Below are 22,561 nucleotides of genomic sequence, written 5' to 3' on the forward strand. Positions count from 1 at the left end.
AAATGAGAAAGGGGAGAGATGGGAGGCGGTGTTTTCCCAGGGTGTTAGTCCCAGGGGCCCACATTTTTAGTGGCTTAAAATCAATCCAAGAGTGGCAACTGCAGAGGAGGTGGTGGAAGTCTTGGCGGGAGGAAAAGGAAATATAAAAGGCCCAAGACTCTTACCCAGCATCCCTGAGGACATATGATGGCCTTGCCCATTTCAGAGCTCCCCACTCTGACTCCATAAATTATAGACCATTACAGCCTTAACCAATCCCCCCTCCATGCAGCTTTGTTGATCTGGGTCAGTGAAAGACAAGGGCTCCCATTTCCTGAGGGCTTCCCTTGTGCCAGTTTGCAGTGGTGGCTCAGACATGCACCATTCATTTTGTCCGTATGACATCCCTATGAGGACAGTTTTACTCCTAGTTCCATTTCACAGCTAAGGAAACTGGGGCTTATTGAGTTTGAGGGACTTGCACAGTCAGATTGAGAACTCAAGCCCACCTAAAGCCAGACACCACGATCTTAACCATCATAATCATGTTGACCCATTTTGTGTGCCTATGCACCTAGTCTCCCTGTTTTCTTCCCCCAGCTATAGACATTGGATTTTTTGGCCTATATTTCCACCTCCATCTTATTTTCCAGACTCAAGGCTTAACTGCATTTGAGGAGTTCTGACTGTAAGTTTGTTACCATGCCCCCAAGAGGTCCAGCAACACCACAGTGAGGCAGTGGAGATCTGGGACTTGCCCCTGCCCTTGAGTTAAGTACTAGCTGGCAGAAGTGGTTTAGTAGCCGTAGGAGAGGTTGCCCTGGCAGCAGAGTTGAGTTTGACTGGAGATGTACAGAACCTGGCTTTCATCTGACAAGGACTTCTGGAAAAGGAACTGCCACCAGGGAGTGGCATGGGACTGGGACTGAGAAGACTGACAACAGGGTCAAGTTCATTAACTCAGGTGTCCTGGGGAACTTGTTAATCTTCGGAGTGGCTGAATCTAGGTGAATTCTTAATTGTGATAATAGGAAAATCTTGAGAAAATATATGTACAAACACACACACATATATATATATACATATATATGTGTATATATATTTTTTGTAAGCACAATTGTGTAAGCACAGTTCCTGAAGATAAACATGTTTCACTAAATCACCCTAGGATGAAAGGTAGAAGAAATGGCTACACACTTGCTGTGGTTTGGTAGGTTGGAAATAATCCTCCAAAAGTAGAGGGACTGCCAAGTGTTGAGTGTTAAGTGGCACTGAAGAGAGATTAGAAATCAGGTCTTCTAATAGACAATTTCATATCCCATCTGTTTCAATTATTTATTCCTATATAACAAGACATCCTTAAATCTAGTGGCTCAAAACAAGAACAAACATTTTATTATTGTCCCCCATGGATTTGGCAGTCTGAGCAGCTTGTGGTTCTCACTAAAGTCTCTTCTATAGTTGCAGTCACACAACAGTTGGGGCTGGAGTCATCTTCAGGCTTCCTACCATGTCTGAAAGTTGATGCAGGCTGTCAGCGGGGACCTAACCTCACTGTCCCCACACCTTCACGTGGCCTTTCCATATCACTTGAGCTTTGCATAGGATGGAGGCTGTGGTCCCAGAGGGAGAGACCTAAGAATGAAGTAAATGCTGTGCTGCCTTTTATGACCTAGACTTAGAAGTCACATTGTGCCCCATTGTAGTCCTATAATAGTCACAGACCAACTGAGATTCAAGAGGAGAGAACGTGGACACACTCCTCAGAGAAGTATCAACATCAATTTATAAGGGGGCCAGGTGCAATGGGATATACATTATGGTGACAACCTCTGAAATATACAACCTTTCATATCAATTGCATTGGACTAGAGGAAGGAATTAGGTTTGGGAGAAATTGGGCAAGGTGAGGTAGCTAGTATTTGAGTGCTAGACGGCTAGAATGGCAGTGGAGAACCACAACTCCAAGAAATTCCTTCACATGGTCAACGAATGTACTCACCATGAGCCAGAAACTAGCAGTACACACTGAATAAGAAACAAGGTTCTGGCCTTCATGTAGGTTACAGTCTGGTAGACTGTACTGACCAGCTACTCAAATAAATACAGAAATGCTGTTAGGAACTATAAAGTTGGGAAGGACATGGGCAATATTGTGAAGAGTGTCTATTTTAGATAAAGTGCATCGGGAAGACCTCTTTGAGATGGGAACATTTGAGCAGAGGCCTCAATGAATAGAGGTTGGGAGTGAAGCATGCAAACATCTGCAGGAAGGGCAATCCGGGCTGGTGGAAGAGCAGGTAGGAAGTTCCTGCAGAAGGATATGCTCGGTGCATTCAAACAGGAAGCCCAGCATAGCTAGAGTGCAGGGATTGAGTTGGAGAAAGGTAGGAAATGACATAAGAGAAGTTGCCAGTAGTTGTACTTAATTTGAGGCAAAATCCATTTCAAAACGTTGTTTTGTTGGTAGTTGTTTCCCTGAGTGTTAGGACAAATGCTCATTAGGAAGTATCCATCATTAACATAGGCTTCCTATTTTCTAAATGTAAATGACCACGTTTCTGTTGAGTTGACTGAATACAAATTTCAGAAAAATGTCTCTGACATGAATGTAGAAGCATCTGGCCACCCTCAGGGTACCTTCCCACCATTTACCACAGCCAATCTGGTCTTTGTCAGGGCATCTTTCTTTTCAGAGAGTAACTATGACAACGGAATGTGATGCCGTGGGTATGCAGCAGCCCTCTATTTGCACACAACATGTGATGCTATCCGAACACAGAATTATGAATCAGGATAGCATTGGCCTCTCCCTTTGTAGTGAGCAAGTAATCTGCTATTTGATTCAATGAATGTTTTGTTATTGGTTTTGTTTTACTGTGACTCTCTCATAACAAGGTAATATGTCCTATAATCTATAGCATCATTTCCCAAATTAATTTGATCAAGAGCTCTGTATTAGTTTCCTATTGCTGCTGTAACAAAATTATCATAAATGTAACAGCTTAATGACACAAATGTATTATTATACAGTCTGTAGATCAGAAGTTTGATGTGGGTCTCCTCAGGATAAGATCAAGTTGTCAGCATGGCCACGTTCCTTCTTGAGGTTCAATGAGAGGATCTAACTACTTCCTTAGTCATTCAGATTCTTGGTAGAATTGAGTTCCTTGTGGTTAGAGGAGTGAGATTCCCATTTCCTTGATGGCTGAGGGCCATTCTCAGCTTCTAGAGGCTGCCTGAATTCCTTGGCTCCTGGGCTCTTCCCTTATCTTCAACTTCTGCAATGATGAGTTGAATCCCTCTCAAACTTTAAGTCTCTCCTCCTTCTTCTTCCATCTCATCTCTCTTGAACCACAGCCATGGAAGATTTCCAACCTAAGGACTCATGTGTTAGATTGGGCGTACTTGGATAATCAAGGATAATCTCCCCATCTCAAGGTCTGTACTCTTAGTCATATCTGCAAAATTCCATTTGCCACATAAGGCAACATAGTCATGGGTTCCAGGAATTAGGGGGGAGTGTCTTTAGGAGAGACATTTTTCTGCCTACCACAACCTTCTTTCTCTAACTTCCATTAACCTAGAGCTTAAATGGAATACAGTTTGGGAAGCACTGCACTGCTCTACAGGTTCAAAAGGGCTGACTTTTGGACAGGAAAGACACTAATTCTTTAGGAGCAATGACAACAGCCAAGGCCTTGGGTGAGCAGGAGACCAGGCATGGATTGGATTCCACCATGTGGTTGGGCCAGGCATGGATTGGATTCCACCATGTGGTGCAGAGAAGTAAGGTTTCAGTGATGGGTTTACCTTCTTGTCTAGCCAGAGTATGAATTAGGTAGATTTTTGGATTGGGTCAGCCTGTCAAGAATTTCTGCCTCTTTAAAAAAATATATATATATATATTTTATTTATTTATTCATGAGAGACACACAGAGAGAGGCAGAGACAGAGGCAGAGGGAGAAGCAGGCTCCCTGCAGGAAGCCTGATGTGGGACTTGATCCCGGGACTCAGGGATCATGCCTTGAGCCAAAAGCAGACGCTCAACTGCTGAGCCACCCAGGCTTCTGGAATTTCTGCTTCTTAATGCTGGAAGGGAGAGGAAGGGACAGTTTCTGTACCAGGTGCTTTTCTCAGTTACCTCATATAATGGTCATGCTAACTTTTGAAAGTGAACCCTGCATTTGAACCTATGTGTGACGGATTCATTTGGTCTCTCACCCAGATCCCTCTTTCTGGGATGGTGCACCCATCCTATAGTAGGAGTGTGCTAACATTCCCAGTATCCCCTTTCTCTAGAAATTACCCTTACAGCTGATGGGAGATGCCTCAGCTGTGAGGTCATGCCTCCCCAGTGCGTGCACACACACATACACAAACAGCTTCCCAACCCACAAAAATCTGGGCCTCATGCCTTATGGTGGGAGCATTTCTGTGATATCACTTATGTCCCAGAGTCCTCTGTAGATCAAGTCAGGCTTTTTCTGAGACCACATCCTTGCTCTACTCTCCCCTTTACTTTTCTACTTCCCTTTTTCACTTACAAGTTTTTCCTGAATAAATCAATAAATCACATGTCCTCAGAGGCAAACCTTAGGCTCTACTTCCCAAGGACCCAACCTAAGATGTGATAAAATTACTTTGTATATCAGGACCCACAAAATGGAGGCCACTTCAGTGGCCCTGCCCACATCACAAATGTGAAGCTAAGTCAGCCCACCGTTATAAGATGCACTTGTCAAGGAAATTTAACAAATACCGGTCACAATCCTCCAACTCAGCTTTAGCTAGCTTACCTTAACTTAAAAAATAAGACTCCTGCCTTATCAGGAAATTTCTGGCTTCCTGGCCAATCATGTCCTGTTTACTCACTGCCTCTACTAATGCTCCCTAACACTTGTTCCTGCCCGAAATCCCTTGGAAAGACTGATCCACTGAGACTCCCTAATTCCAGAATTCTTGTTTTTTTGCAGGTTCCTGACCTAGAATCAGACAGCACCAAGAAAAAGTCTGGAGAAAATGACACACCTGGTACATGTCCCCTTCCAGGTATGTGGTTGAACAAACTAAAGGAAGCTTGATTGTTTATTTGCAAAAGTGGGAGTGGGACTTCCATGTAGAATTCTAAAGACTTGGTCTGCAGAAAAGGATGAGAAATTGGGAATCCAGGGCATATACAGTGGTCCACGCCAGTGCAGTGAGTCCATGATACACATGCTGTATCCCTGAGCTAGCAAGTAGCCGACACACCCAGATCTGCCACTCGTTGCATAAGCAACTGAATGAAGTAGAGATAAGCAATAGACGGTAAGGTCTCTGTAGCCAGGAGGTTAAGCAGGAGAAAGTTGGGAAAAGATCTCTTCTCAGTAACACATGCTCCATTGAACCCATCCAAACTCCTCTGGTAACACTTCTAGAACCTGCCTGCAGTTCCTAGGAATCTGTGGCCACAAGTCCTGCCCTGCCCCGGAAGAGTGACATTTCCAGTCAGCCCTTCTTCTGCCCCCAGGATGGAGTTCCAGCAGTCTGCTCTTACACTGGGACACGCCCTGCCTCCAAGAGATCTAGTGAACCTCTAGGTTAGGCCTAAATTATTTTTATTAATGTGTCATTTAAACTTCTACAATAAAACACCAAGTATTAATCCATTTTATGTTAATGTTTAATAAGCCCTAAAACAAATTTCTGATTCAAACGCCCAAAAAGGCAAAAGCTACAAAACCAGGAAAATAAAGATTAATAATATGAATGAAATGTGACATGAGACTGTTTTGCCAAAACCCAGTCTCTCTTCATCTCACAATGTGGTGCTGACTGTCTGAGTCCAGCTCTTTCCAGATCAGCCCATCTACAATACCACCCGCCGGGTGCGGACAACCTCTCATGCTCAGCTTTCTTCAATTCCAACTACTTCTAAACCTTCCTTCTGATAAAATGCACCCTGCTGGGGGTTTTTTAGCTTTCAGCAGATACAAAAACATTTCTACATTAAGCCCAGCTCTATTCTTTCCTCGTTAGAGGAAAATAAATAAAGCAACTTTACTTGACATTAATGTGATCACACAAATGTGTCTGAAATCATGCAGTGATTGGATTAGACATTAGACATTCAGATAACTTAAAATATATAAGCTTGTAAGAATATATATTTATTATACATACATATGTATGCATGTATCTAGAGATAATCATCAACACTTAATGTTAACATAAAAAATTAAAACATGCTCTTAGTAAATTTGTGAATCCTTGAGGAAACACAGCTTCAGGCACAGCCTGATCTGGAATCCTGCCTCTATACAGCTTCATTTCTCCCTCTTGTGCATTTTCTCACAGCCAGAAAGAAATCAAATTAATTGCCTTTACCCTCCCCACTTGCCTATCTAACCATCATACTTATCTATTCATCTCTCCTAGAACAGTCACCAACATTTATTGACCATCCACCATAACTACTTTTCCGCTTAAGAAGTCTGTAGATAATATTATTGTGATTGTGATTCCACTTTTGAGGTGAGAAATCTGGAGCTCAGAGAGTTCAAGAACCTTGCCTAAAACACAATTACTTGCCTCAGAGGCAGGGCTTTGATTCAGTGCTGACCTTAGACCCCACATTCTTGTTCCTCCTACTATCTCCAGAGAATGCTGAAAAGTGCATAGCACATAATAGGTACTCAGTAAATATGTTTTAAATGAACACAAGAACAGTGACCTGTTTGCATTGTGCCAGTCTGCCTCTACTCATAGCCTATGGGAGTTGGTCTCCCCTATAGACCCCACATATTGTCCCCCTATAAGCAGCAAGGCCCTTTAAAATAGAAGCCAGGGGTCCTCACCTCGCACCCCGCCCCCACATCGGGCTTGACATATAGTAGATGCCCAAATATGTATTCATCTGAATTGTTTTAAACTCTTAGGCAGTCATGGCCCAGCCTAGGATCTTTCTTCAAGGATTATCTAGAATTAGAAAAAGAGACTTTGAGGAAGAGAATGTTTCTGACCACACGTGTCACTGGCTAGCCTTGGGAAAGGAATGGGAGGCTTTGGCAGCCTCCTTCTGAGGCTGGACTCCAAGCCCCAGTACGTAACGGAGGTAAAGCATGTGATTCAGAAAGCAGCAAAATCATGGAGCAGCATGCCAACTTCAGAATCATTGAAGCAAGTGGTGTAAATGATGAAATTTAAAAGACAGAGACCTTTTTAGAAAAAGCCAGGGTATGCAGAAGTGACAGTGCCGAAAGCCAGGGTTTGGGTAGAAATGACAAGTCCTCCCCCATTCCCCTTGTAGGAGGGCCTTGGTGAGTGGCTTTTAAATGCCCTTTTAAGTCGCTGAAAAGAGCTGCCTGCTGGATCAGCTAAGGCTGGAAGTTCCTCGTGATCATTTGTAACATAATTGAGGTTCCCACATTCTTTCTGCCCAGGCTGCTTCTCGGGTCAGATAAAATGCACCATGGTGGGGGGTGCGGGGTCTCCGCAGTTTGATTGGGTTTATATTTCCCCCCATTACTGCCCTTGTTTTCTTGCTCTACCAGAATTGCCAGGCTCTCCCTCGCCCTGCCCACCCCTCATTGAACAGGAAACTTTGTTTCCTCCCAGACTCTTCACTGCTTCCTCTCTGTGCTGTTTTCCAGCCAGTGAGAGGCCCAGCCCATTGCTGGTTTGCGGTGGGCACTGGGCAGCAGACAGCAATTGAAGAGGTGCTTCCGAAGGAGTCCCCAAATGTCTGCTAAATCACCAGGGGTTTTCAGTGACTGGCACCCTCCAAAGCTGTGGCATCCTTCCATGCATCACTGAGGTCGGATGGAGAGAGCAAAGGAGCTGACATTTACACATGCCCGTCCATGCCAGGTACTGGACGAGGTGGCCAGTGGAATGGCTGGAATACTCACAGTCCCCAGTGGGCTCAGTACTGTCCTGGCTTTGCAAATCAGGGACCCCAGGTTTGCCTGAGACACAGCTAGGACAGTGACAAGCAAGGGCTCAAGTCTAGGTCCCTGGCCCCAGCATCCTAGTCCCTGAACACACCAGAGGACCTCAGTTTCTCTGCCCACGCCCCCACCCTTTGAAGGAAACTTGATCTCCCCTCTTCTCCTCCCCCCCACCTCTGAACAAATTGATGATTTGAAGAGTGTTGTTCCTGGGCAGCCTGGGTGGCTCAGCGGTTTGGCGCCGCCAGCAGCCCAGAACGTGATCCTGGAGATCCGGGATCGAATCCCATGTTGGGCTCCCTGCATGGAGCCTGCTTCTCCCTCTGCCTGTGTCTCTGCCTCTCTCTCTCTCTCTCTCTCTCTCTCTCTCTCATGAATAAATAAAATCTTAAAAAAAAAAAAAAAAGAGTTCCTTAGCTCTGCTCAGATAGGCTCCAGTTCAAACCCAGTGTCCATCCATGCTGGATTCTCCAGGAAACTTCCAATTTCGTACAATGTTATAATTTTTTAATAAATCAATTTTGTTACATTTATGATCGGTATGATTTCACTTTTTGCCATTTTAAGGCATTCCAAGTACAAAAATTCAGAAACCAGGAAAAAAACATTTTCTTGGATGCCAGGCCCTGATTTTTGAATCAGAAAATGCTTCTCTCTGTGATTCACACACCAAGTCTTTAATGAGATTGTCCTCTCTATCGGCATTTTTTTTTTTTTTTTTTAGAACTGTTCCAGGCCCTGGAAATACTGTTGTGCATCCTTCATGGGCTCACGGCCCCAGAATATTCCAGCCCCTTCTCCAAACAGATCTTTGACCACACAATCTCAACCTCCCGTCCCATACAGAGTCAAGATGCTTTTTTTCAACCGTGCAGCAGATGGAGCAGCCATTCTGGCCCTGAGACTCCCTCTCCAACCCATTCCAGGGGCATGTGGGGCAAAACCCTGGGTGGACAGTGAGGCTGGTTGCTATGTCTTGGTGCCAAAAAGAAAGCCCTTCCTCTCCGAGGTGGACCCCCTTCCGGCTGACTCCCCTCCCTCCCTCTGGATGGGGCTACACACGTGTCGGCCTCCAGCCCGGCCAGAGCCCCCTTTTCCCAAACCATGGAGTCATTTCCTTTCAGGGATTTTCTCATTAAAACCTTCCTGTTTGCTTTTGCTCTGGAGCTCCACTCTGACTTGCCATTTCCTTCCCCATCCCCACTGAGCTATAATTAATGGCCCAGCACCTTCCAGCTCTCCCTCCCGTTGCAGTTTTCCTTCCCACTCTCCTCTCTTGGCTGGAGTCTCTACACTTTGTACACATTTGTGCAAAGCCCCAGAGCTCCTAAAGCTGTGAGGGAAATGGGGGATCCCGCTCCTGTCCTACAAACTATCGCCTGAAGGATAAATTGGAAAGATGAGTGTCTACAAACAGGCACCAGGGAGAAAACCCTCTGACCAACAGCTTGTCCCAGATCTAACTGACACAGCAAGCAGAGCAGTGGGGGAATAATAACGTGTGATTAATGCACTCCGAGCTGCTCGACCCTGAGCAGCTGCTGGATCCCCCGGAAGACGGCTGTGGTCTCTGTGAAGCCCCTGTGTGGGGTGTTGCATGCACATCTGAGACCTGCTGACCTGGGGACAGTTTGCTGCTGTGGTCAGCGGCTCCAAGGCAGGACTGGGTGGGCCAGAAGAGGCCAGAAGGCATTGGGGTTTTCTTATCAAGTGATGGGCCACTGGGAAGAGAGTACAGGGAAAGAAAGGAAATTATCAGGCCAAGTATTGCACCTTTGTTCTTCCTTCGGGCTTATTTTTTTCAGGGAGGCAGGTCTCTGATCCAGGCACACAAGAACTGTGGCGTATTTCTTATGGCATACACAGCCCCAGAATATTCCAGCCCCTTCTCCAAACAGATTCTGGATCAAATAAAATGTCATGGGCTGTACTGAGAATAGTGCTCTTTTCACCCTGTGGGTATGTGATAAACGGTGATAAGTCAAACCAATGTTCAAGAAGTATCTGGGACAGAGGGGATGGACTGTAAACTCAACGGCTGACCCCAGACCTCACACTGTCTATTCACTTCATTACACCACCTGTCATTAAGAAAAACCCTTGGGAGATATTCCCAGGGTGAAGAAGCTTCAACCCCCCCTCCCCCCCCACCACCACCACCACCAATCCCATCATGCTGGCAGCCTTCTGCCCCAACAGTGTGTGAGGCCCACAGGATCTAGTGCCTGGTAACGTGGCTTAGCAGAACTCCAAAGCCAGCACACCGCCCCTTGGAAAATCTGCTTTCCAAGTATACTACGTTAATCATCACCAGTTTGGTGACTTGAACAGAAGCTGAGAGTTGCCTGGTTTGGGTCCTGGCTCCTGAATGTTCACTCTGATTCAGAGGAAGCCCGCCTCAGTCCCTGACACGCTCATCGGCCTCCTCTGCTCTCCACCAGGTTCCCTCCTCTGTGACTTGGGCATCCTGTGCCACAAATGAGCCTTCCTTCTCCTCTTAGGTTTTCAATTTCTTCATTCCACTGGCCTCTAACCAGCCCATAAATTGCTTCACTCTTCCCTCTATGTGCTTCACAGAGTCTTCCCTTTCCATCCTCTAGGGGGCGCCACTCTCGCTGGACAAAGGAGTTGGAGGCGGGTGGTCCTTTCCCTGGAACTCACCTGAAGGCACCTCATCCTGGTCCTCCACCTTGTGCAAGGATGGGCACTGCTGCTTACCCTTACTTACTGTCTTGTGTCCCTCCCCGCATTACCCACTCCTTTTGAGAACCATCTCTTGTTCCTTACGTCTCCACGTGCCAAAAAGTCTTTGTTGACTTCTATGGCAAAGTCAGTGGCCTCTTACTCCTCCCCCTGCTTGCCCGTCCTTAGCATTTAATACACCTGACTCTCCCCTCCTTCTGGAAACAGTCTCCTTCCCTGGCCTCCCTGCTTCATCTGTTTCCTCATGGCCCCCTCCTCACTCTCTGACCAGCTCTCCATTCCCAGTCTTCTCTGAAATCTTGATGTTTCTGAAATGCTGTGTTCTTAGCCCTTTTATTCTTCATAGCCCTTTCTCTGGGCAATCTCACTTACACCTGTGGCTTAGGCTAAAACTTATATACTGATCACTTTCTTTCCTTCTTATTCAATTAAAACTCTCTTGTAATTACAAAGCATCACATGGACAGATAAACAAAATAAGAAAATAAAAGCACTATTTCCACCAACTAGAGATTACCACTGTCAATCTTATTGTATATCCTTCCAGAACTTATGTATTTTTACATCTTTTTAAAAATGAGGAAAATACTATTTTTTAAGTTGTTAAAAAAGTGTTTTGTAACTGCTTTCTTTTTTAGGTGAATAATCTTAAACTTTCCATGTCAACACATCTTATTTAATACCTGGGCCACATTTGATTACCTAAATCATCCCCCAGATGTCCTTTCAACCTGGTTTGTCCAATTAGGGACCAATTCATGCATGAATAAATATCATTATCATTGCATGGATATTTCTTAAGCTCTTTTGCCAAGCATAGACATGATACAATACTTGTAAAATGATTTGGGCAATTACCTATAAAACATCGTAACTCTAGATTTGACTAGTTGTTTCTCTCTGCCATTATTTAGCTTGTTTCTCTAACCCACTTATTTCTTATAAACTGGAAGTAAAACGCAAAGGCAAAATGAACTCAGGTTAGGCCTTGTTAGCTAGATCGTTATCATAGGAGATTTGAACTTCGTACTGCATTTTGTCATAAGATATGTATGTTCTGATTGACCCACCATGAGGGATCCTAGCATTGACCACATAAGGCAAATGGCAATCTTATCCTTCCCTTGTAGCATTAAGTTTTCATCGTTGTGACTAGGAAGTAAACAGTGTGGTATCATTTTAGCAGTACTATGCAAGTGTCCAGTGCCCCAATAACTGCATGCCTAAAGCTTTTACTGCCAGATTATGCCTACATCAATAATTCCACTAAGAGTTTAAAGTGATTATCAGTTAGGGTTCTTTGTAGGATATGGATGACACATTTTAATTAATTAAAGGTTAATTAAGAACAATTTCATGAAGGACCTATTTCCCGAGGTGTGGGCAGGACTACCAGTGTTTACAGCCATACAACAGTGATAATCATCATTCTACTGGTTATAGGAGAACCAGGTGCGATGAGGTAAAGTGGATAATCAGAATGGGTTCTGGAGTCAGAAAGACCAGAGTTCAAAATGTAGGTTATGTTCCTTACTGATTGTGGGAAATTGGATGAAGTCACCTGGCCTCTGAGCATCAGTTTCTTCACCTATAAAACAGAGAAAGTAATAGAACTTACCTTATAGTTTATTTTAAAGATTAAATGCTGCGGGACGCCTGGTGGCTCAGTGGTTGAGCATCTGCATTTGGCTCAGGTCATGATCCTGGGGTCCAGAGATTGAGTCCTACATCAGGCTCTCCACAGGGAGTCTGCTTCTCCCTCTGCCTATGTCTCTGCCTCTTTCTCTGTGTCTCTCTTGAATAAGTAAATAAATCTATTAAAAAGTAAAGATTAAATGCTGCAAAGCACTTGGCACAGTGCTGGCAATGGATACTCAGTAGTGTTTTAGTATTACTATCAGCTGTCCTAACTGCCTGTAGTAGGCGGGATCCCCCAGTGTGATGCCCCATATAATCCCCTCGAGTGCAGCGGGACTTCCGAATACCACGAGGTATCACCCCCACAATATGTTATATTGTATGGCGAATGAGAGCTTCTCAGGGTGGACCTGGCCTGATCAGGTAAGCTCTCTGCTGGTCACAAGGAAGAAGTCAGGAAAGTGCCTTCCAGCTGGCCTTGAAAAAAACCCTAAATATCCATGTAGTGAATGGTCTCTGAGGACCGTGTGGCAAGGAGAGCAAGTGACCTCGAGAGTTGAGCATGATTCCCAGTTGACAGCCAGCAAAAATACGGGGAACCCATTCTTGCAGCCCACAAGGAATGGAATTTTACCAACAATCTGCATGGGCTCAGATGAGGACCTTGAAGGTCAGGTGAGAACTGCAGCCTTGTGAGACCCTGAGCCAGGATCCAGTGGAGCTGTGCTCAGATGCCTGATCCACAAAACTGTAAGATAATAAATTTGTGTTGCTTTAATCTGCTTAGCCTGTGGCAGTGCGTTCACAGCAAGAGAAGACAGAAATCCTAGCTAGAGTTGATCATCACTGCTTCTGCTGTTCTTGCTGTGCTCATTTCTGTTGCTAATGGCTGTCCTCTAAATCATGACAAGGCAAGAGTGACAAGAGGTGCCATTCTTCAATGCAAACCCCTTAGAATGTAAATATTCTCTCCAGCTCCTACTGCTAATGGACTGGTGGTGGTCAGGGAGAGGAGTGGTTTATAGACCTTTGTGGCTTTAGAAAGAAACAAAAATATCATCAGGGCTGAGCTTTTCCTGGAAGACTCAACCCATTATGCAAAAGCCCTTTTCCTCATGGGTTTCCAGATTGACACTGCAAGCCTCTCAACTACAAAGGGCTTGTCAGAATCTGAGGCCAAACTTAGCCAAATGGCCTGGTGAATAGTTTAGGTCCTCACTCACTGGGTCTCCAGAATGTTGGGAAAAGCAGACATTAAACGACTTACACAAATTTACCATTATAACCTGCGTTGTGTGCCTTAAAGAAAAAGCTTTGAATTATGAAGCCTTTCCTGAGGAAGTGATCCTTGAGATGAGATCAGAAGGATGAATCGGGGCTGAGTAGGCCAAGGGATGATGTTGAGCATTCCCAGGGAGTGGAAACAGCTTTTGGAAAGGTCCTGAGGCAGGAAGGGTCACAGTGATTTTAAGAAACCTTAGGACTGGTAAGCTAGCAAGGAGAATGAGAAGAGTCTGTATGAGTTAAAGATGGAAAGGTAGGGAGGAGCTAGATCTTGAAGATCCTGTTCAACAATGCTAAGGATTTCAGTCTCAATCTGGTTTTCTCTTTAAAAAGACCCCCCTGGCTGTGATGGATTGTATGGAGCAGGGCCAGGTATAGAAAAACTAGTAAGGAAGCAATAGCAGCAATCCAGACAGAAGCTCAGGGTGGTTATGACTAGAGTCATGGTGGTGGAGAAGAAGAGAAGTTAGATAAAACTAATATAATTCTGGGATTTTTAATTTCATCAGTTTTTTTAAAAGATTTTATTTATTCATTCATGAGAAACACAGACAGAGAGGAGAGAGAGAGAGAGGCAGAGACACAGGCAGAAGGAGAAGCAGGCTCCACACCGGGAGCCTGATGTGGGACTTGATCCCAGGACTCCAGGATCAGGCCCTGGGCTGAAAGCGGCGCTAAACCGCTGAGCCATCTGAGCTGCCTAATCTCATCAGTTTTTAAAAATTAAAACATTTTCTGATCACTTCTACCATTCCGGGGGGAATTCACATTCATTCATTTACTTATTTGATAAATGTGTGTATTGCTTTATTATTTTATGTGCCAGGCACTATTCTAGGTATGGGAATACAGTAGCAAATAAAAAAAGGTAAAAATCTCTGCTTCCAAGGAGCTTGTGTGGGAGTTAGACAATAAGCAAGAAAGATAAGGAATATGTAAAATATATTGGATAGTAACAAGTGCTAAGGAGGAAGTTAAAGTTGAAAAGGAAGAATAGAATGTGTTAGAAGAAGATCTGAAGGTTAGGGATCAAGGCATGCAGCTATTGAGAGTGAGGTGGATCCAGGAAGAGGATTCTAGCCAGAGGGAACAGTAACTACAAAGCCTCTGATGTAGAAGTATGGCCGGTGCTTTTCAGAAGGCTATTATGGCTGGAGAAGAATGGGTGGGGGTGGGGGGGTTACTCTATCAGTCATCTATCCCACAAGAATGGTGAGTAGCAGGCAACCTCAGAACCTCAGTGGTACACAATAGCATTTAGTTTTACTCATGAGTCTACAGATCCTCTGGGTGGTTCTGTTGAGATGAGATGAGCTTGTCAGGGCGCACTCACGCCTATGCAGTTAGCTGCAAATCAGCACAATTTTGCTGACTTTGCCTGAGCTCTCTTACCTATCTTGGTTTTCAATAAGACAGCTGGGTTGACTTAGCTCTGCTTCATATGCCTGTGTGCCTCACATCCTCCAGTAGGATGATGTTCTGTTCTCATGTCATAGCAGGAGTATGGAGGGAGGAGGAAGAGGAAAGAAAGGAAAAAGAGAAAGAAAGAAGAGAGAAAGAGGAGAAGAGAAGAGGAGTGAAAGAGAGGAGATGGTGAGGAAGGAGAGTACACACAAGACCTCTTAAGGTCTGAGTTCAGAACTGAAACAATGGCACTTCTACTACATTCTACTGACCAAAGCAATTCATTAAAGCAGCTTAGTTTCCAGAGATGGAGAACAAACTCCACTTCTTTACGGGGAGACTCTTGAAGTCAAAGGGTGTGAATATAGTGAAGGGTGGAAAATTAGGACCAGTTTTTGTCATCAGGCCCACCACACTGTCCTAGTGGGAAAGAAAATCAGAGAGGTAATGGGAATCCAGATGGTATAGGGCCTTGCAGGAGAAGAGTGACACCACCTAACTTCTGTTTTAATGGAATCACTTTTGGCCGTCAGGTTAGGAATAGAATGAAGTGGGGAAGCAGACAGTAAGGAAACTACTGCAGCCATCCAGGCAAGAACAGTGGTGGCATGGCCTGGAAAATAGTAATAGTAGTGATAAGAAGTAGTCAGCTAATGGACATATTTTGAAGATGGAATGACCAAGATTTGCTTACAGTGCTAATGTGGGATATTAGAGTAAAAAGATGAGAAATGGTTGACTCCAGAGCTTTGGCCAGGGTAACTAGAAAAACTGTGTTGCGATGTACTGATGGATTAAGACTATGGCAAGAGTAGGTTTCAGGGAAAATATTCTCAGTAAATCTCTAACTGCCTGGGAGGTTTTTCTTTTTTTCTTTTTTTTTTTTCTTTTAAGCTTTTATTTATTTATTCATGAGAGACAGAGAGAAAGGCAGAGACAGGCAGAGGGAGAAGCAGGCTCTCATTGGGGAGCCTGATGCAAGACTTGATCCCAGGACCCCAGGATCATGACCTGAGCCAAAGGCAGATGCTCAACCACTGAGCCACCCAGGTGCCCCACCTAGCAGATTTTTCTCTTTTAGTATATTCAGATGCAGTTGATTTAGATCAGAAGATACGACTTCAGTCAGAACAGTCAGGGGCTTCCCTGCAGTCCTTTCTACCATCTTAGGGTTAGATTCTCACAGATTCAGAGCTGTATGCACCTGAATCATACAACATAGCCTGCTCCACTGTTTCCAGCCAGCATCCCTTCCCTTTGCTGTGGCATCTGTTCTGTTTGGTTGTAAAACCCATTCTTGCGTTATAATCCATTATGATTGGTTGGAGCCAAATTTAATTAGCTTTCTCCTTGGCAAAGCCAAGAGAAGCACAATATGAGTGGAAGTACCCCACTTTTAAAAGGCACACTATATCTTATCCAACTTTGTACTCCTAGGTGAAAGAGGGTGGATAGATCCACTTAGCTTCACTCCATTCATAACAAAAGCATCTCAAGTTGCACTCTCTACTGAGGGTTAACGTATGACTCTTTTTTTACTGTGAAAAAAGGCACTTTGAAAGATAAAAATGATTCTGTGATTAGCATAATTCATGAATTAGTATAATTCATCAAACACTGAAGACTTTAAAAAAAAAACTTCATTGGATAGATAAAGGAAAAGTAACTATTGGAAGGGAGGACATTTGTATTCTTTTTCTCTCCCTTAATTCCCATCTCGGTTCATGGAGGAGGGAATTAACACCAACATTTTGGTATTTTCTTCCTATGAAGAGAAATGCAGGGGAGGAAGCTTCTCTCTCTCCTCCCCATTGCTCACTCCTTCTCAGACAGAAATGGCAAATGTGATTGGCAAAAGTCTGACATTTACTAGGACATGCTTTACTAACAGGCAGGGACTTACTCTGTCTGCTGAGCAGAACCAGTCCAGAATGTTCCCTTCACCAGAAGTGTGGTGCCAGCTAGTGGGCTCCTACTCTACCCTCTGGTGGTTGAGGGTGTGAGGCAGCCCTGGTCCTTACACCAGCTGGTGAGTGAACTTGGATTGGCTATTCACACTCAACTCTCAAATACACACTGGATGAACAGATCCCAAAGTCTGGTTGAAGTGGGAGTAGGAGGCTTCATTTGACCTCAGCCATGTTCCTTTGCATTCAGAATCACTGGGCCAGTGCCTCACTTGACTCCCCTTGGGCGAATTCTCCAGTGGTGACAAGAGAGGTGAGTCACGGGACCTGAAGCCCTAACATCAAAATCAAGCTCAATTGAGAATTTGCTGTCGTGTTAATCCTCGGCATAGTCTTCCTTCCCCTCTTTTCTTCTGCCTTTAGAGTACTCTTTCTTTATCCCTCTATCCTTTTTTCTGAGCCATATTTGAGAGAATGTGAAGCTACATTTTTATCAGTGATGATTCTCTTGGTTTCAAGTAACAGAGATACACTTTAGCTCTCTTAAAGACAAAAGCTAGAATTTATTTTGAAGAAACAAATTTGTCTTGGGAAGGTAGTAGTCAGTAGGTAGATACAGTTCAGAAATAAACTATCAATCAGAGTTTCAAATGCAGTCAAGACTTTCCCTTCCATTTCTAGAAGAGGCAACCACACACTCAGGTTAGTGCAGGATTATCCTGGTTTATATCTGTCAGATGTAAACATCAGACAGAAACCACACAGTGACTTAAATAAGGGAAGTTTAATATAAATATTTTAAACATTTTGATAAAAGAGCACTTATAAAATAAGGAGAACTCTATATGGTACCCTAGGACTGAAGGAGAGTACCAAGCAAGGACAGGCATAAAAGGGGGACCCCCTTCCCAAGGCTAGGATTGTAACCACCGGATGGCAGAGATTTGCCCAGACCATACTAGTCTTACAATCAGTTGACAAGCAGGAAGCAATTCTCTGGGGCACAGGTGGGGTATAGAAAAACTGTAGCCAGTGGTCTGACACCTGAGCATGCAGAGAGAGTGAGGTACCACAGCAGACAGGAGGCCTGGAAGATATGGTGTCCATGTCAAGAAGGCCACAGGAAGGTAATCATTGGCCAGGTTGAGGCTGTAAAGTCACCAAAGGACCATGAGCTCTGGGCCTGTGGTTGGGTCAGAGTACCACCACTGACAGTGTGGATGCCAGAACCAGCAGGAGGGCCCCTTCCTCCAGCATTACCCCTCTAGTACCCTCTGCTGAGAAAGCTTAACAGGTGCTCTTTGTAGAGGAGAAATGCTTAAAGGAATTCCATCCATTATTGTGGAGCCTGTATTGAAGGGTGAAATTGGATCTCAGAGACAGTAAGTTGCTGATGCAGCTTTCAACAAAACCCTGGTAAGAATGATTAATTCCCAGAAGAGTCATATTCATAGAGAAAGAATGTAGGATAGTAATTACTAAAGGCTAAAAAAAAAAAAAAATGACTAAAGGCTGAGAGTATGGGAGAAATAGAGAAGTATTGTTTAATGGATATAGAGCTTCAATTTGGGACAATGAAAAAGTTCTGGAGATGCATGGTGGTGATGGTTGCACAACAATGTCATGTACTTAATGCCACTGAATTGTACACTCAAGAAGAATTACAATGGGGGAACCTGGGTGGCTCAGTGTCCAAGTCTTGGTTTCGGCTCTGGTCATGACCCCAGAATGGAGATCAAGCCCCGTTTTGGGCTCCCCAGTGAGTTTGGAGTCTGCTTGGGATTCTCTCTCTCCCTCTCTATCTTCCCCCTCCCCGCTCCTGCCACTCATACACATGTGCACAAGCTCACACTGTCTGAAAAACAAACAAAAAAGGATTACAATGGTAAACTTTACATTATACATACTCTATCACAATACAAAAAAAGGTTAATGCATGGCCGACTCTATTTGCCTCTCACCTTGTTTCCTCTCTGTACACTGACTTTCTTCTTCCTTTCTCTTTTCTCCTCCACACCCTAGAAAATATGGCAGCCAATAGCTCCTTACCTTAAACAGCTCTCCTTTTCTCAAAAAACCAGCCAGGTTGAGTCTGGCTCTCACAACTCTTTCTTTCAAATTCTCACGGAAATTCTGCAGCTACTTTGGTCCAGTGCTTACCTTGGCCATTGGGCCACTCTCATCTGATATAGACCAGTTTTCAGAAGTGTTTGTGTGTGGAGTAGGAGTAGGAATAGGATGGAAGAGCGAGAAGAAACTGTACTGACAAAACAAGAGGAATCTACTATAATAATTTAATGGCTTCCCTTCTCTCCCTTTCTGTGTTTTAATGAATAGTGAAGCCGGGCAAGTAAATAAATAAATATTTTAAAATTCACATTAAGAGTGAAACAAGTAAGTAAAATGATCCAGATCAGTCAAATATTTTTGCTCCTTTCCACCTGGGCTAGTAGTCTGAATTAATAATAAAGGCATATGGTAGAATAATCACAATTAGTCATCAAGCTAATTAAGCATAGTTTCCCAAGTAGCCACAAAATGGCAGAAATCTTCACATATACAGTGAACCTTAAAAATTAATTGTGGTTGTTACAGTGATTGTCATTTTTTATCTTCACAGGCACAAGTTCTTGAAATGATATATATTCCAATCAGGTGCTTCAGAGAAGCACTGGCCTTTTTCTTGACAGGCAATGTGCATTTTGGCACCAGATTACTGGGTGGAAAAATACAGGCATTTTCCAAGCTCTAAACACAGAGTGTGCCATCTATTAGTTTGGATTTCTTCCTTAACTATCATCATACTAATATGTGGTGGTTTTTCCAAGAAGAAATCAATCCAAATCTATCTTTGGCCTCCAAATCCAGGAAGCCTGGGTTTTATCACTGGCTGGTCACAGATGCACTGAAAATGGGTAAGTCACTTCCATCGTTGTCTGAATGTCTCCATCTGGCAAATGTAGATTCTGACACTCACCATCAGATAATGTTTGCAAAATGTTTGATGGTCTTTGCTGGTCGACAGTATGTAATTGCAAACAGTTGGATCCTTTCTTCTGTCCTAAAAATTCTTCTCTTTTCTAGAAACTATTTTTAAATTAAAAATATCACTTTTAAAATATGGCACATGGCAATAAAAATTCAGTTGGTACTAGAGAGTAATTTTTTTTTTTTTAAGTAAAGGTCTTTTTCAATGGCATTCCCCAGAAGTAACAGCTTAAAAGTTTTCTATTTTTAATCCTTCTGAGGCAAAACTCCACAACAATAATTTATTATCCCTTTATTTTTGATGTAACAACTTCAAAGTATAGCTGATGGGCCCCCTTTTGAAAGATGAGGATCTTGGCTCTCATTTACACTTTCCTTCAACAACCACTGCCAGATATATTTCATTTTTTATTATTCCTTTAGATACAGACAATATATCCAACCCTCCATTGCATGACCCATCAATTTTAGGCAGGATCTCATGACCTCCCTCTAAGATAATGAGATATTTTATACCTTCCCTTTCTCTCCTTCTCTCATGATCATCCCCAGGGTCACAACTTCAGTTTATCATATAGTTCATTTACATTGTCAAAATTTATAGCATTTATTCTTTCTGATATAATTAATGTTTCTGTGTTTTGGCTGTTTTAGTCTAAAAATAGCCAGAACTTATAATATTTTACTTAAATGCATATTATTGATTATATAATTTTATTTTATTCAAATAAAAAAATATTTATTGATTGCATATGCTGTACCAGCACTGTGCTAAGTGCTAGGTATATATCAGTGAACAAAAGAGAGAAAAAAATCCCTGCCTTCATAGAGCTCATATTTTAATGTGTATGTGAACTGCGAGTAAAAGTGATGAAACTATTTCATTTAACCTGTGCCGATAGAAAAAGAAATGCACATATGTAAAATGGGAGGAGGAAGGAGAAAGTAGAGGAAGCAGGGCACTGAATTTTTATACCGTATTATTACCATATGGTTTCACTTTCTCACTAGAATAATAATCTAGATTCTGCAGCACTTTAAAGAAAATTTATTTCTTCTTGAAGCGATTTTTTCTTCATTTGCTAATCTAACTTGGGTTGCTAACTTTTGAATCCTACTTTTCAATATTATTTTCCTGGGGGGTTTTCATTTTTAGTTTTTTATTGCATGAATTTTTGTGCTGGTTTGTTTTTGTTTTTGTTTTTTTTTCTTCCAATCTTGCTTTGTATTAAGCAACTGGGCTTGGTCAATTGTTATTTGAATTTCTTGTCTTACTCTTGTCTATATCCTGCTGGAATAAATTCTCAAATTATTATTTCAAGAAGCATCATATATTCAGATAAAGATTCTATTTTTACCATCTTATTCTCTCATTTCAATGATAGCTTTTGGTGGGCTTAGAATTATTCAAAATCAATTTCTATCAGTGTTCTAAAGGTGTTTCTCTCATATCCCAAGGAAAAAAGTTTGATGCAAACCTGATTTTTACTCCAGCAAGTCTAACTTGTCCTGCTTACTCACCACCACATAATCATGAAGTATTTTTGGCCTAAGACATTTTACACGGATATATTTAAGTGTGAGCATTTTTTACACTAATTGTGCTGGGTACCTTATAGGTCCTTCCATGTGTCCTTTTATTTGTCTACAGGTATGGAAAATTTTCTTCCATTTGGGGGATAAATTCTTAACCTTAAAAAAATCATACTGAGTAGATTTATATTCTTTTATATTACTTCTCCATTTTTTCATTCTTCTCATAATTCACTTCTCTGCTTTTTTTGCTCTATGTTCTGGGATACTAATTTAACCAGATGGATTCACTAGTGAATTTTACCAAACATTTAAGGAAGAAATTATACTAATTTTCTATAATCTCTTTCAGAAAATGGAAGCAGAGGGAATACTTACTACCTCACTCCATTAGGCCAGTGTAACCCTAATTCCACAATCAAAGACATTATAAGAAAAGAAAAGTATAATATTTCTCATGAACATAGATGGAAAAATCCTCAACAAAATATTAGAGAATTCAACAATGGATAAAAGAGAATTATATACCATGAACAAGAAGGATTTATCCCAAGTATGTAAGGCTGGTTCACCATTTAAAAATGAATTAATGTAATCCATCATATCAAGAGGCTAAAGAATGAAAATCACATGATCATATTAATACATGCAGAAAAAGCATTTGACAAAATCCAGTACTCATTTGTGATAAAAGTGCTTAGTAAACTAGAAATAGAAGGGAACTTCCTCAGCTTGATAAAGCACATCTACAAAAAACCCCTGTAATGGTGGAAAGGGAGGTGGGCCGGGGAGGATTGGGGTGACTGGGTGACAGGCTCTGAGGGGAGCACTTGACGGGATGAGCACTGGGTGTTATGCTATATATTGGCAAATCGAACTCCAATAAAAAAGTATACCAAAAAAAAACCCTATAGTTAACATCATATTTAATGGTGATAAACTTGAAACTTTCCCACAAAGATCAGAGTAAGGTAAGGAAGATAGATGAGTGATGGGCATTAAGGAGGGCACTTAATTGTTCAGATGAGCACTGGATATCATACGTAGGTGATGAACCACTGAATTCTAACTCCTGAAACCAATATCGAACTGTATGTCAACTAACTAGAATTTAAACTAAAAAAAAAAAAAAAAAAAAGATAAGAAGTTCCCTTTCACTGCTGCTTTTAAAAATTGTACTGTAATTCCGGGCA

General features: G+C 42.6%; 1 long non-coding RNA gene across 1 annotated transcript; it reads left to right on the forward strand.

Annotated features, from left to right (window-relative positions):
* Positions 1-2,363: 2,363 nt before the first annotated feature.
* Positions 2,364-22,477, forward strand: LOC119872512. The gene is made up of 5 exons (XR_005362002.1): positions 2,364-2,877; positions 3,340-3,420; positions 4,957-5,032; positions 17,098-17,160; positions 19,468-22,477. It is a non-coding gene; the product is annotated as an uncharacterized LOC119872512 (long non-coding RNA).
* The last annotated feature ends 84 nt before the right edge of the window (positions 22,478-22,561 follow it).

Source organism: Canis lupus, chromosome 7 (genome assembly GCF_011100685.1).
Source record: "Canis lupus familiaris isolate Mischka breed German Shepherd chromosome 7, alternate assembly UU_Cfam_GSD_1.0, whole genome shotgun sequence".
Taxonomy (NCBI): domain Eukaryota; kingdom Metazoa; phylum Chordata; class Mammalia; order Carnivora; family Canidae; genus Canis; species Canis lupus.